The following is a 9,420-nucleotide window of genomic DNA, read 5'->3' as shown; positions in this document are numbered from 1 at the left end:
GTTGTGGGATTGAAGGATTGATATTCTGTATGCACACCTCTTCCACTTGAGTCACACCTCATTACTGGATGTACCTATGTAGAACCAAGTAAACCATCAATCTTTTTATTGAGAAGTTCTACCTGATTTGATAGCATAGTAACTGAGTCGACGTTAAAAACGCTGGCTGTTTTCGTTGGCTTTGTCCTCATAACTTGCCACTGATAGTTATTCAGTGACATCTCCTTTATAAACTCATAAGCATTTTCTGGTGTTTTATTATTGATGGTTTCGCTAGTAGCTGCGTCAACTATTTGCTGAGTCAAAGGATTCAGACCATTATGGAATGTTTGTATTTGAAGCCAAAGCGGTAACCCATGGTGAGGGCTCCGTCTCAGTAAGTCCTTGTATCTCTCCCATGCATCGTAAAGTGTTTCTAAATCTATCTACATAAAAGAAGAGATATCATTACGTAATTTAGCCGTTTTAGCCGGCGAAAAATATTTTAGTAAAAAATTTTCGGTCCTTTGTTCCTAAGTAGTAATTGACCCTCGTGGTAACGAGTTCAACCATTGTTTAGCTTTGTTTCTCAGTGAAAAAGGAAATAACCGAAAATGAATGGCATCATCAGAAATGCCATTGATTTTAAATGTATCGCAAAATTCCAGAAAGTTTGCTAAGTGAGCATTGGGATCTTCATCCTGCAAACCACCAAACTGAACAAACTACTGTATCATTTGAATTGTGTTAGGTTTTAGTTCAAAAGTATTTGTAGCTACAGCTGGTCTAACTATTCTTGACTCAGTTCCTATTAAATAAGGTTTAGCATAGTCATACATAGTACGTGGAGCAGTATTTTGATTAGCCGCAATTGCAGGAGGTAGCTGATTGCCTTGGTTTTCAGCCATCTCGTCGGTTGGAGGTTGAGTATCATCTTCTTGCTTGTTCTGTATGTATCTTAAGCTGCGCCTTATTTCTCCCTTTTTCTCCTCTTCTAGGGTGTATTTATAGGCTTTGGAATGCCTAGAAGCCCTCAAAAGTGGCCCTTTTCGAATTGGACTTAACTTGGGCTCAGTAGGGACACGCCCGTGTCCGATTACTTCAAGCAGTGTTTGAGCCTATTAGAATGGTACGGACGTGTGCTATGCCCGTGTGAGTCATGGTCCAATTTGCCAGATTGACACGACCGTGTGGTCTGCCCGTGTAAGGAGGTCCAGGTCGTGTTGGTTTCGTACTTTGGTCCATTTTCTCCGTGTTTGGCCTGTTTCTCGTTCCTTTCGCTCTCTTATGCTCTTCTAAGTATAAAACATGAAATTAAATCATTAGAAGCATCAAATTCACCAATTCTAATGAGAAATCATCCATAAAATGCATTAAACATGGGGTAAAAATGTGTATAATTTACGATTTATCATGTCGACTATTCACACTTTTTGGCTTTTTGTCAATTTACGATTAAGGGCAGTGTTTACACACACCTGGTTACGTAAAGTGTGCACACCGCTCTTGAGCACTCCAACCTATAATCAATCATAGCACACCATTAATCAATTAACCATAAGATTAAAACAACCCCTTTTATAACACTTATCCAAAAAAAAAGCCGATTGTCACTTGCCTTGATTGAACGACTAAGGCTTTGCACACTTAAACTATTGTAAAAGACATATTACCGGCCCTCAGAGATTACCTACATTCCAACCGAATCTTATTAACTAGAATTGTTCACACAGATAGTTTGAACCAAACACCGATAGTTTGAACCAAACGTATATCAAACTTACCGAAGCTCAAAACCAAGTATAGAGGGAAGGAAACTATCGGCCTACACCCAAACAAAGGCCAAAAGCACACGGTACACCGGAGACAAAAGATAGAACAATCGCACCCCTAGCAATAATTGGCAGCAAAAGGAAGATGTTAGGTGAAATAACTACTATGGCACAGAGAGAGAGTAAGAACAACTGTTGTGCACCAGAACTCGATTGTCAAAGAACAAAAAGAGATGCCGAAAAGAGGTAGGTTCGGCTACAAGCAAAGAAGTCGACAACCAAAGGGAAACAAACAAGATGAAAAGAGAGGAAATTATCAAAAACTGAAAAAATTGAGAGAGGCAGAGAAAATGCATTCGGGTAAAGAAAATAGGGAGAGAACGTCTGTTAGAGGAGTAGAGGAAGAAGAGAAAATCGATAAGCAAGGGAACTATAGGGAAGAGACAAATTGAAAAAGATTAAAATAAAAAATACCCGAATGATCCCTTAGCAAGTTTCGGCTGCAAGAAGTGAAAAACGTTGATAGAAGCTAAAAATGGAAAGAAAATACTAACCAAAGCCAAAAATGTGAGAGGCAAGAGTTCTAAATTGGCACCACCTCTCCAATTGCCTTCAAATTCCAAAATTTTCCTCCCCAAATCCCTCAAAACCGTCTACTCCTCCCTCAACCACCTAATTCAAATTCCACTACAACTCTTCGGTAGTTTGGTTTGACTAGAACACCCATATGACCCTAGCAGCAAAATAAAACACTCTATTGCGCACACCAGAACTCAAACTTCAAACCTTAGGTAGCACTAACATGCCATTCATCCCCTAGACCAGCAGGCCCTTTCTGACATGTTATACCCATATAAATTTAAAAACCTACTGCCTAGAGATAGGGGTTTATCCATTTAAAACAAAACTTTTGCACAAGCCAAGGCTTGAACCCAAGACTTCTCAAACTCTTCCCAGGACACTTAACCACTGAAGCAGACATGCATTTGTGTAACACAAACATACAAAAATAAATATTAAGGATTTTTAGAGCGCTACAACTCTGTCCCCCTAAAAGAAAATTTTGGCCTTGAAATTTTACCAGATCAGAACAGATGAGGGTATTGTTGTCGCATTGCCTCCTCAGGTTCCCACGTGGCCTCCTCAGAGCTGTGATTACGCCAAAGAACCTTAACCAATGGGATAGACTTTCTCCTTAAAACCATTACATCATGATCTAATATCTGAATCGGCTCCTCCTCAAAAGTTAAATCTGGCCTCACCTCTATCTCCTCAACCGAAATAATATGTGCGGGATCAGAGCGGTAGCACCTCAACATAGTGTGTGGAACACATCGTGAATTCGATCCAACTCTGGAGGTAACTCCAACTGATAGGTAACTGGTCTCACACGTTTCAATATGTGGTAAGGCCCAATAAACCTAGGGCTTAACTTGTCTTTACGTCCAAACCTCAGTACCTTCTTCCATGGTGAGACCTTGACAAAAATGAAGTCCCCCACAGAATACTTAATCGCTCTACGCTTTAGATCCAAGTACGACTTCTGTCTATCTGATGCCGCCTTCAGTTGATCCTGAATTAGTCTAACTTTATCCTTGGTATCAGAAACTAATTAAGGGCCTAGAACACGCCGCTCGCCCAATTCAATCCAACACAAAGGAGTATGACACCTACGACCATATAATGCCTCATAAGGTGCCATATGTATACTAGACTGATAGCTATTGTTATAAGGAAACTCTGCTAGCGGGAAGTAATCATCCCAACTTCCTCAAAAATCAATCACACAACTTATTAACATGTTCTCCAGTATCTAAATCACCCTCTCTAACTGACCATCTCTCTAAGGATGGAACGCAATACTGAAGTCCAATCTCATACCCAGAGCTTCATGTAACTTCTTCCAAAATCAAGACGTGAAGCAAGGATCCCTTTCAGATATTATTGAAACTGGTACCCCATGCAGTCTCACTATCTCAGACACATACAGTTTAGCTAGCTTCTGCAAAGAATAATCAGTACGAACTGGTATGAAATGGGCAGATTTGGTCAATTGATCCATAATAACCCATACTAAATCCTTCCTAGTAGGCAGTAGAGGCAGCCCACCAACGAAGTCCATAGTAAATCTCTCCCACTTCCAAAGTGGAATTTTAACTGGCTGAGGCAACCCTAAAGGAAATTGATGTTCAGCCTTAACCTGCTGGCAAGTCAGACATTTACCCACGAAGTCGGTAACTTCACGCTTAAGACCCGGCCACCAATATATCTCACGAAGGTCTCAGTGCATCTTATTTCCATAAAGATGCATAGCATAAGGGCTGCTATACATCTCTCACTGTACAAACTACCTCAAATCATTATCTTTTGGCACACAGATTCTCTCACGGAAACAGAGCATCACTTTTCTATTCAGTCCAAAATCCATAGTATCCCCACTCTCAACCTGTCAAAAATGAAAACCCAACGACTCGTCTTCCATCTGTTTACCCTTTATCTGATCCATCCATGTCAGTTTAACTTGGAGCTCGGCCAACAAGCTACCATCATCAAATAAACTGAGGAGAGCAAACATCAGCCTCAGATAAGTCAAAACTCTACGACTCAGTACATCTGCCACCACATTGGCCTTCATAGGATGGTATTCGATTGTACAGTCATAGTCTTTAAGTAGCTCAATCCATCTATGTTTTCTAAGATTTAGCTCCTTCTGAGTAAGGAGATATTTGAGGCACTTCTGATCATCGTAGGTGATACACTTCTCACCGTACACATAATGCCTCCAAATTTTTAGCTTGAATACCACCGCAACCAACTCCAAGTCATGCACCAGATAATTCGCTTCATGAATCTTCAATTGCCGAGACGCATACGCTACTACCTTACCCTTTTACACCAACACACATCCCAAACCAACATGTGATGCATCGCTTTAGATAGTGAACTCTTTCCTTGACTTAGGCTGTATCAAGACAGGTGCCTAAGTCAAAACCTTCTTGAGCTTCTTGAAGCTTTCCTGCTGCCCATCAGTCCAGTTAAACAGCACACCCTTACGTGACAGTTTAGTCAAAAGTGCTGCAATCAGTGAAATCCCCTCTACAAAACGTCTATAATACCTTGCCAGTCCCAGAAAACTATAGATATTAGATACAGTCTTAGGTGGCTTCCACTCTAAAACAGTCTCAATCTTTCGAAGATCAACCCTAATCCCTTCAGCAGATACTATATGGCCGAGAAATGTTACCTCTCGTAACCAGAACTCACATTTACTAAACTTGGCATATAGTTGTTTCTCCCTCAGAATCTGTAGAACCACTCAGAGATGTTCATCATGTTTATCCTTAGTCCTCAAATACACTAGGATGTCGTCAATAAAAACCACTACGAACCGATCCAAATAAGGCTGGAGCACTCAGTTCATCAGATCCATAAAAGCCGCTAGTGCATTCGTCAGTCCAAATGACATCACTAGGAACTTATAATGACCATAATGAGTCCTAAACGCTGTCTTGTAAACATCAGTCTCTTTGAGCCTAAGTGGATGGTACCTAGATCAGAGATCAATCTTAGAGATAACTGAAGCTCCTCGAAATTGGTCGAACAGATCATCTATCCTTGGTAAGAGGTACTTATTCTTAATGGTCAATTTATTCAATTGCCTGTAATCGATGCACAAACGCATGGATCCATCCTTCTTTTTCACAAACAAAACTAGTACTCTCCACGGAGACACACTAGGGTCGATGAACCCACGATCTAACAACTTTTGAATCTGAGCTTTAAGCTCCACAAACTCCTTCGGTGTTTTTCTATAAGAGGTGATAGACACCGGAGCTGTACCAGGCAGGAGCTCAATCCCAAACTTAACTTCACGGTTTGGAGGTAACTTAGGTAGCTCATCAGGAAAGACATCCGAAAAGTCTTTAACCGTTCTGATATCTTTAACAGAAGAAACCCTAGAATCTGAATCACTAATACAGGCCAAGTACGCCTTACAACCCTTACGAACTAACTTCTTAACCCTTAATGCAGAAATCACATTTGACGAGTAGTTTCGACGCTCCCCAACTACAACTACCTCATCATCCTCAATGGTTCTCAGTACCATCCGTTTAGTAGGATAATCCAAGCTCACTCGATGTTTACCTCCCAGTCCATTCCATGTATTAAATCAAATTCTCCAAAATGAAGTTCTATCAAATCCACCAAAAAGATAACCCCTTGAACCTCTAAAGGAACATCTCTAAATAGTTTGTTTACCCTCACCGATTGCCTCAATAGATGCAGTACAGTAACCTCACTCGTAGTGCTCTCAACCAAGATATCCAGAGTCTTAGATGCAGTGCAAACTATATAGGAGTGAGTAGATCCTATATCAATCAGTGCAATATAAGGAACATCATAGATAAAGAACGTACCCATGATAACATCAGGAGCATCTCCATACTCTCAGAGACGTGTAACATAAACTAAAGTTGGCTGCCTCGTTTTAGTATGCCCAACACCTCTGTCTGGTGCTCTCTGACCACGTCCTAAACCATTACCACCTCTGGCCTGACCACGGCCTCTCAGTGGCAGCTGAACACCCCTCGGCTGTTGTGTAGTAGCCAAACCTGTAGCTTACATCTGATTAGACCTTCATGGACACTCTTTGATACGGTGCTACAATGACCCACATCTCAAAATTGCCCCAATCCTTTTTCAGCATTCACTCTGATGACGTCTCCCACAATTAGCACAGGGCTGTGGTCCAGTAATAGCAACAGGGGCCCCAACTCTAATCGGCCCATCAACTCTGGCCTTTTTCTTAGGCCTTAGAAAGGAACTCGAGGACTCTAAATCCCTCTTGTTCCTACCTCTCTCATTCTCACAATTCAGACACTCAGCGCGCTTCACCTCCTCTGCGATCTTCTCCTTATCAACTAATACAGAAAAATCTCGCTCTCTCTGTGGAGCTATTAGAATCTGTAAACTATCCCTGAGACCATCCTCGAAATGAACACATCGCTCATTCTAAGTTGCCACCATCCCTTGCGCATAGCGTCTTAGTCACAAAAATTCAGCCTCATATTCAACCACTGATTTATCCTTCTGTGTCAGATTCAGAAACTCTCTCCTCCAGGCATCCACATAACTAGCATCCACATACTTTCCCTGAAAAGTAGTCTTGAAAAACTCCCAGGTCAGTCTATTGGGCTGAGTGCCCTCTTTAACCATAAGCCACCACTGGTAAGCCTCATCTCCCAGTAGTGACACTAGACCTTTTAGTTTCTACTCGGGGGTGCAGTCGAGATTGTTCATTTAGACCAGAGTCGTTTCGTAACCGACCCTCGGCCCATACACTATTACTGGGCCCAGAGTCCTTCTCCAGAATCCGTAACATGGCTTGGGATAGCGAGTCATCCCCAGCCACACAATCATGAGACCCAGTCTTAGTCTCAGGTGAAACTAGCGCCTCCCTAGTTTTTACATTACACATGTGGCCAGATGACGAAGACCCAGCTCGAGTCCCTCCACGACCTCCGTCGCGACCTCTTGTACCCCTTCCCCAAGTACCTCTAGTGCTCATCATCGAATTGCATTTTATCTATATTAGCAGTTTTATGCATCAATTTACAATTCTAGTGTTTATTAACAGATATTTTATGGAAAATAGTATCAGTAATTAAGAGCTCTTTTTCGTAGATTGCAATCTTACTACAGTTTTTAGTTTACCCTAACTAGAGTGTTTCAGTACAGTCTACTACCTCCATTAGTCTCAACATTTCAGTTTCAACAAACAATAATTTCGGAAGACTTATAGAACGGCGTCAGAGACTCAGTGTACCACACATTCAGTAAAACATTTCAAAATACTTCAAATCATTCGAAATAGTTCTTTTAGAAATTCTAAAAAAACCTAAATCCATAGCCGAGTTTTGCAAATTGACTATGATACCACTAAATGTAACACCCCAAACCTGGCCCAGACGTTATGGCCGAATCTAATGATGTCACATGAAATTGGTTTCGAAAATTAAGTCGTAGATTAACCATTTTTCTTTGTTATCTTAAGTTATCTCTAAATCAAGTTATTTGTTTTCAAACATTTTCCATTTGTTCGCAAGTTGTTATAGTTCGCGGAAGCTTTTAAAATAGTTTACGTACCGGTGAGTGTTTTGAAAGAACACATTTGTAACTTTTGAAAACTAGTGTTTTTCTACCACTAGTGATTATGAAACATATGCACGAAAACAAATCCCAAATTAAGTTAAAATCCAAAAGGCCTTATTACAATAAAAATTCCCGAAATAATAATACTTATACTCAAAATCAAAAGCGAAAATAATAGCGGTTGTGTGGCCACCTCTGAGTCCCCTGCTGCACCGATCTATCTAAGTCTAGGGATTATCTGCGCAGTGAAACAAAAGGGGTGAGTTACAAAAAACTCAGTGTGTAATCCCCATGTACAAAAACAGTTTGCGTACAGATAACCACAGTCTGGGCATAAGCCCTCTTTCTGTAACAGTGTTAGTTCAGTTTGGGCCTTAGCCCATCTCAGTACAATAACAGTCACATATATGCAATCATAAGATTCTTACCCAACCAGCCTCTACACTCCATCTCCGTCCAACCCTACATTCCATGTGGGGATATAATCAACCCACCCAACCCTACACTACAAGTAATGTTGAATACGGCACCATACAGAAATTTGCAGCTGAACTATCAGTAAATCAGGCTCGAGGCTTATCAGTGCACTTTCTTCATATAATATAACCTCATCCCGAGGTAGTGCAATATACATCATGTCATACCATGTCATAATATTATACATGTACTCAATACAGTAAAAAATAGCATGCTAAAATATAGTCATACCTGAACATGTATATATGTATACATCAAACAGGGGCATAATAGTCACTCAGTCAATTAGGGGTCTAGGTAAGCTTACTGACCCAACAGTAGGCCCACAGTCGTCTCGAGTGCCCTTGCAACCTTAGCAGTCAAACAGGGAAAATGGGCCCACGGCCTATATTGCGGGCCCATGTAGGCCCACACAGCCTAATATGGCCTTGGCCGTGTGGATTACACAGTCTGACCCAATAATTTCTACACGTTCGTATGGTTCACCCATGTGAGGCCCACATGTCCGTGGGGCCCACATGGGCCAATTTGGCCCAATATTTCCCAACCGATTAATTTGCACATGGTCAGCCTCATCGATCACACGCCCATGTTTAGTCACACAAGATACCACACGAGTAGCTGCACGCCCGTGTAGTGTCGACTATTCACACTTTTCGGCTTTTTGCCAATTTACAACTAAGGGCAATCTTTACACACAACTTGTTACGTAAAGTGCGCACACCACTCTTGAGCACTCGAACCTATATTCAATCATAGCAAACTATTAATCACTTAACCATAAGATTAGAACAACCTCTCTTATAACACTTATAAAAAAAAGTCGATTGTCACTTGCCTTGATTGAACGATTGAGGCTTTGCACACATAAACTGTGGTAAAAGACCTATTACTTGCCCTCAGAGATTACTTGCATTCCAACCAAATCTTATTAACCATAATTGTTCACACAAATAGTTTGAACCAAACGTATATCAAATATACCGAAGTGTAAAACCAAGTATAGGGGGAAGGAAACTATCGACCTACACCCAAACGA

At 41.1% G+C, this 9,420-nt stretch overlaps 1 non-coding gene across 1 annotated transcript; it reads left to right on the top strand.

The window, feature by feature from the left end:
• Positions 1 to 351: 351 nt before the first annotated feature.
• LOC121209230 (small nucleolar RNA R71) lies at positions 352 to 458 on the top strand. The gene has a single exon (XR_005904347.1). It is a non-coding gene; the product is annotated as a small nucleolar RNA R71 (small nucleolar RNA).
• Positions 459 to 9,420: the final 8,962 nt, after the last annotated feature.

This window comes from Gossypium hirsutum, chromosome A10, assembly GCF_007990345.1.
Source record: "Gossypium hirsutum isolate 1008001.06 chromosome A10, Gossypium_hirsutum_v2.1, whole genome shotgun sequence".
In the NCBI taxonomy this organism is placed as follows: domain Eukaryota; kingdom Viridiplantae; phylum Streptophyta; class Magnoliopsida; order Malvales; family Malvaceae; genus Gossypium; species Gossypium hirsutum.
This window is presented reverse-complemented; position numbering and strand designations above follow the sequence as displayed.